We start from the raw sequence: 6,000 nt of genomic DNA on the forward strand, positions 1-6,000 counted from the left end.
AATGACTTTAAATGCAAATAAACAGTTCAAGAAAGGACAGGTTTTTTGTTGATAGTCATAAAAGCTAGTGGAAGTGGTTTTTTTTTTTTTTTTTTTTTTGTTTTTGTTTTTGTTTTTGTTTTTAGAGACAGGGTTTCTCAAAAAAGCCAGGCCTGGAACTCGCTCTGTAGACCAGGCTGGCCTCAAACTCACAGAATCTCTGCCTCCCGAGTGCTAGGATTAAAGGCATGTTCAGTGAAATGAATTTTATTACAAGACATGGTAGCCCACATCTGTAACCCCAGGCCTCAGGTGGTTAATGAGGAAGATAATAAGCTCGTGGGGAGTGAGGGTTACATATGAGACCCTGCTGCAGAAAACATGTTTAGTAAAGGTCTTGGTGAAATACAAATGGAATTTGAAAGGATCAGAGATACTTGTTGAAATGTTGGGGAAAATGGGGATTGTTTGGTTTCGAGTCAGGGTCTCCTGTAGCTTAGGCTGCCCTTTAACTTTCCGTGTTAGCCCTCCTACCTGCATGACCAGCTTGAAAAGTGAAATTTTTGTTAAGTCCTTAAACTATGTGTGGCTGGCCCATATTTATCATCTCAGCACTTGGAGAGGCTGGGGCAGGAAAATAAGGAGTTCAAAGTCAACCTCTACTGTATGTATTTCCAGTTAAAGACTGGGCTGATCTATGGGAGACACTGATTCAAAAGTGTGCTGAGGCATGCCTTTAATCCCAGCACTCGTGAAGTTGAGGCTGACTGGGAGTTTGAGGCCAGACTGGTCTATGTTGTGAGTTCCAGGACAACCAGGGCTGTGGGGGGCGGGGAGGAAGGAATGGAACTGAGGTTCTCTGGTTTTGGTTTGGTTTTTCTAGACAGGGTTTCTCTCTGTAACAACCCTCTCTGTCCTGGAACTCTCTCTGTAGACCAGGCTGGCCTTGAACTCAGAGATCTGCCTGCCTCTGCTTTCTTACTGCTGGGATTAAAGGTGTGAGCCACTATGACCTGCCCCCCCCCATTGTTGGTTGTTTGTTTTTAAGATTTTTTTAAATCTATGTATTTGTGCAAGCACCAGTACAAGTGCCTATGGAGACTAGAAGAGGACATTGGGTCCCCTGGATCTGGACTTAGAGGAGCTTGTGAGCTACCCAAGGCAACTGGGAACTGAACTTGGGTCTTCTACTCATCCACTGAACCATCTCTCCAATCCCTACTTTTGTTTTTTTGTACGGGGTCTCTGTACACCAGGCTGGCCTCTGCCTCCCAGGTGTTGGGATTAAAGGCGTGCACCACACATTTGGCTACATTTATTCTTTTATGTGTATAGGAGTTTTGGCTGTCTGTATCTATATACCATGTGTGTACAGTGCCCTTGGATACCAGAAGAGGGCGTTGGGTCCCCTGAAACTTGAATTAACAACTGAGTATGAGCTGTGTTCATGTAGGTGCTGGGATTGAACCAGGGTCCTTTGGAAGAGCAGCCAGTGCTCTTAACCATCTCTCCACCCCTCTCATTTTAAATAAATATTTAGTTTTGCAGTGCTGATGATTGAGCTCACAGCCTTGGGCATGATAGGAAAGTATCACCTGCGCTCTTTTAAAAACAGCTTTTAGTTAGCATCTATTAATTAGTTAGGGTCTTTGTTAGACATCGTCGTGCTTGTGAGTCGTGTGTTTTGGCCACATTCATTCCTCCATTAACTCCTATCCATTCCCATTCTTATGTATCCCTTCCCTCTTCCCAGCCAGTCTTCCTTCTACTTACATGTTTATTTTAGAGATTTAATTTTTATTATTTCTTAATTATGTGTATATGTGTGTTTGTGACCATGAACACAAGCACCCTAGGAAGTCAGAGATGTTGGACTTCCTGGAGCTGTAATTATAGGTAGTTATGAGCCACCCACTGTGGGTGCTAGGAACAACTTTGATCCTCTGGAAGAGCAATATATGCTCTTTAACCACTGAGCCCTCTCTTCAGCCCTCTTTTTATTTTAAAATTTTATTTACTTATTTTTGGTGACTCACTGAGTTTCTTTAGTATAGCTTACAGGAGGAGCATAGGGACCTTATCAGTCTCTCCCCAGCATTTATTAACTTCCTAGACATTGTCTGGGAGTAGGCTATGTGAGCCCCTTCCATGAAAGAATGTTGATAGTAGTAACCTTGTACAGCTCTTCACAGTGGCTGTGATGTTCTAGAATGCAAGATCTGGGGCTGGAGAGATGGTCTAGTTTTTAAGAACACATGCTACTCTTGCAGGGGACCCAGATTTGGTTCCCAGTCCCCACACTAGGCAGTTCACAACTGCCTATAACTCCAGTTCCAGGGAATTGGACAACTCCCTATGGTATCTCAGGGCACTGTACAAATGTGGACCACTGTATACATGTGGTGTAATACAAAAACTTGGGCACTAGAAGACAGTGGTCCGCAACATTCCACACTTCCTCCAGCTCTTCCATTCTTATCATCCATCCCCTATTCTTTGATGTTGTCTGAGCCTTGGTGGGGGTGATATGGATGTCTCATTTATGGCTGAGCATTTGACACTCTTCTTTTTTTAAAGATTTATTTTATGTTTATGAATGCTTTATCTGCATGTACACCTTTATGCCAACAGAGGGCATCAGATTCCACTATAGATAGTTGTAGGCCACCATGTGGTTGCTGGGAATTGAACTCAAGACTTCTGGAAGAACAGCCAGTGCTCTTCACTGCTGAGCTATCTTGGGATCTTCGACACTTATTCTTGGCACTGTGACCAGTTCAGAGTCTCTGTGGTTCCTACTGACCTCTGCCGAAAGCAGCTTCTCTGACTGAAGCTGGCAGTATGAATCTGTAGGCATAAACCTAGAAGGCAATTTAACAGGGCATCATGTACGTTTAGCAAAGCACCAGTGCCCCCCCCCCCAGGCTTATCGTCACCCAGTGACAGGCATTAGACCAGGTTTGTAGTACAGGGTGTAAGTTACCTCCCTTCCCCCAGTGGAGGCCTCACATCTAGAGCTGCCATGGAGGGCACCTCTTCCCTGTGCCCTCTTGGTGACAGTTCTGATATGGGAGTCCCCTCTGTATGCTGCAACTACCATTAATGAATAAAGAAACTGCTTTGGACCTATAACAGGGCAGAACTTAGCTAGGCGGGAAAAACTAAGCTGAATGCTGGGAGGAAGAAGGGCAGAGTCAGAGAGAAGCCTTGGAGCTGCTGCCAGAGACAGATGTGCTGAAACTTTGTTGGTTGGCCACGACCTCATAGTAATGCACAGATGAATGGAGATGGGTTAAAATTAAGATGTCTAAGCTTACCGGGCATCCAGGAACCAACAAGTGACCTCCTTACTACACAGTTCTTCCCCAGCAGCCTGAATAGCTCCTTCCTGCACTATGAGGACTAGCCAGTAGGGAGGAAGCTCCCATTTCAGTTCCAGCTTGATTTCTCTGCTGTGAGCAGAGTCTACTACTGTGTTGTCAGCAATAGGGACTTACCATCTCATCTAGTGCTGGTAGGCAGCCAACAGCAGTGGCATGGCCTGTCGTGTTTTGGGGGCCTCAGGGACTAACATGACCCATAGCCATACCAGGAGTAGCCAACCCCTGGTACTTAAAAAATTAGTTTTCAATTAGCTTACCAAGCATTAGGTTTCTTCATGACTTGTAAAAATATATATCCTTAGCTTTAGTCATTTTTTTTTTGCTGTTGTTGTTGTTGAGACAGGGTTTCTCTGTGTAGCCATGGCTGTCCTGGAACTCATTCTGTAGAGTATGCTGGCCTTGAACTCAGAGTTCTGCCCACCTCTACAGGTGTGCACCACCACCACTACTCGGCCCTTATTTCCTTTTTTCTTTTTTAATCTGCCTGCCATTTTATTTGGCCCTTATTTTTTTTTAATTTATTTATTTATTATGTATACAATATTCTGTCTGTATGCCTGAAGGCCAGAAGAGGGCACCAGACCTCTTTACAGATGGTTGTGAGCCACCATGTGGTTGCCGGGAATTGAACTCAGGACCTTTGGAAGAGCAGGCAATGCTCTTAACCACTGAGCCATCTCTCCAGCCCCAGGCCCTTATTTCTTAAAGATACTGTAGAAAGTCGAGCAGTGGTGGCACACATTTTTAATCCCAGCACTTGGGAAGCAGAGGCAGGCGGATCTCTGTGAGTTAAAGGCCAGCCTGGTCTACAAGAGCTAGTTCCAGGGCTGGAGAGATGTCTCAGCGGTTAAGAGCATTGCCTGCTCTTCCAAAGGTTCTGAGTTCAATTCCCAGCAACCACATGGTGGATCACAACCATCTATAATGAGATCTGGTGCCCTCTTCTGGCCTGCAGGCATACATGCAGACAGAATTCTGAAAATACTGTATACATAATAAATAAATGAATCTAAAACAAAAAACACAACAAAAAAGAGCTAGTTCCAGAACAGGCTCCAAAACTACAAAGAACCCCTGTCTCGAAAAACTATTTAAAAAAAAAAAAGGATCTGATACCCTCACATGAATGTACATGAAAAAAATCAATAAATTATTTTAAAAAAAGGATATTATAGATTAAGTGAACTAAAAGTTCTCACAATTACTTTTCTAAATTTACTTGCAGAGATTACCCCAAGGCTTTTATTTAATGAATGACCATCTCGATGCTAGCAAACTAGGGACTTATGGCCTGTTGTGTAATCCCTGTGAATTAAAAATGTTTGTTATAGTTTCAGTGGTTGGGAAAAGATCAAAGGAATATTTTGTGGCATAAAAATCAAAGTTCAGGGGGCTGGAGATGGAGAGATGGCTCAGCGGTTAAGAGCATTGCCTGCTCTTCCAAAGGTCCTGAGTTCAATTCCCAGCAACCACATGGTGGCTCACAACCATCTGAAATGAGGTCTGGTGCCCTCTTCTGGCCTTCAGGCATACACGCAGAAAGAATACTGTATACATAATAAATAAATAAATATTTAAAAAAAAATCAAAGTTCATTGTTCATGTGTAGTTAGGATGAAACCACATCCTCTTCTTTACATATCACTTAGATCTGACTCCAGGCAACTAAAGGGAAGTTGAGTAGTGACAACCTAGATTGCATGGCTACAAGGCTGAAATACTTACTCTCTGGCCCTTTTATAGAATAAGAGGAAAAGAACTTCTTTTGTAATTTTTACTTAATTCAAACATTCAGGTGTGTCGTGTGTCATGCCCTGCCTCCCTTGTTGATATTCTTGTCTTGGGAGATAAACTCTGTTATAAACATTAGTTGTGAACAGCACACTGTTTTCTCCCCCTGCCCCCAAACAGGGTTTCTCTGTGTCTGTCTGGCTGTCCTGGAACTAGCTCTTGTAGACCAGGCTGGCCTTGAACTCACAGAGATCCTCCTGTCTCTGCCTCCCAAGTGATGTGGGATTTCCCTCTGTATGCTGTGATTACCATTAATGAATAAAGAACTGATTTGAGTTTATTGCAGAGCAGGGCGGGGCAGAGCAGAGTTAGGCGGGAGGACTGGACTGAATGCTGGGCAAAAAAGGGCAGAGTCAGAGAGAAGCCATGTAGCCCTGCCAGAAACAGACATTGGAACTTTAGCCAGTAAGCCACAGCCTCATGGCAATACACAGATTAATAGAGATGGGTTAAATTAATATGTATGAGTTAGATAATAAGAAGCTAAAGCTAGCCTGGCGGTGGTGGCGCATGCCTTTAATCCCAGCACTTGGGAGGCAGAGGCAGGCGGATCTCTGTGAGTTCGAGACCAGCCTGGTCTATAAGAGCTAGTTCCAGGACAGGCTCCAAAACCACAGAGAAACCCTGTCTCGAAAAACCAAAAAAAAAAAAAAAAAAAAGAAGCTAAAGCTAATGGGCCAAGCAGTGATTTAATTAATACAGTTTCTGTGTGATTATTTCGGGGCCTGGCCTACAAAACGAGTTCCAGGACAGCTTGGGCTGTTGTTACACAGAGAAACCCCATCTTGGAAAAAACTGTTTTTAAAGTATATATATATGGAAATGTTTACATTTCAAGTGTGAGCAC

This window comes from Microtus oregoni, unplaced genomic scaffold (assembly GCF_018167655.1).
Source record: "Microtus oregoni isolate MIOR12 unplaced genomic scaffold, Mior012 000015F_ref0000493, whole genome shotgun sequence".
In the NCBI taxonomy this organism is placed as follows: Eukaryota; Metazoa; Chordata; class Mammalia; order Rodentia; family Cricetidae; genus Microtus; species Microtus oregoni.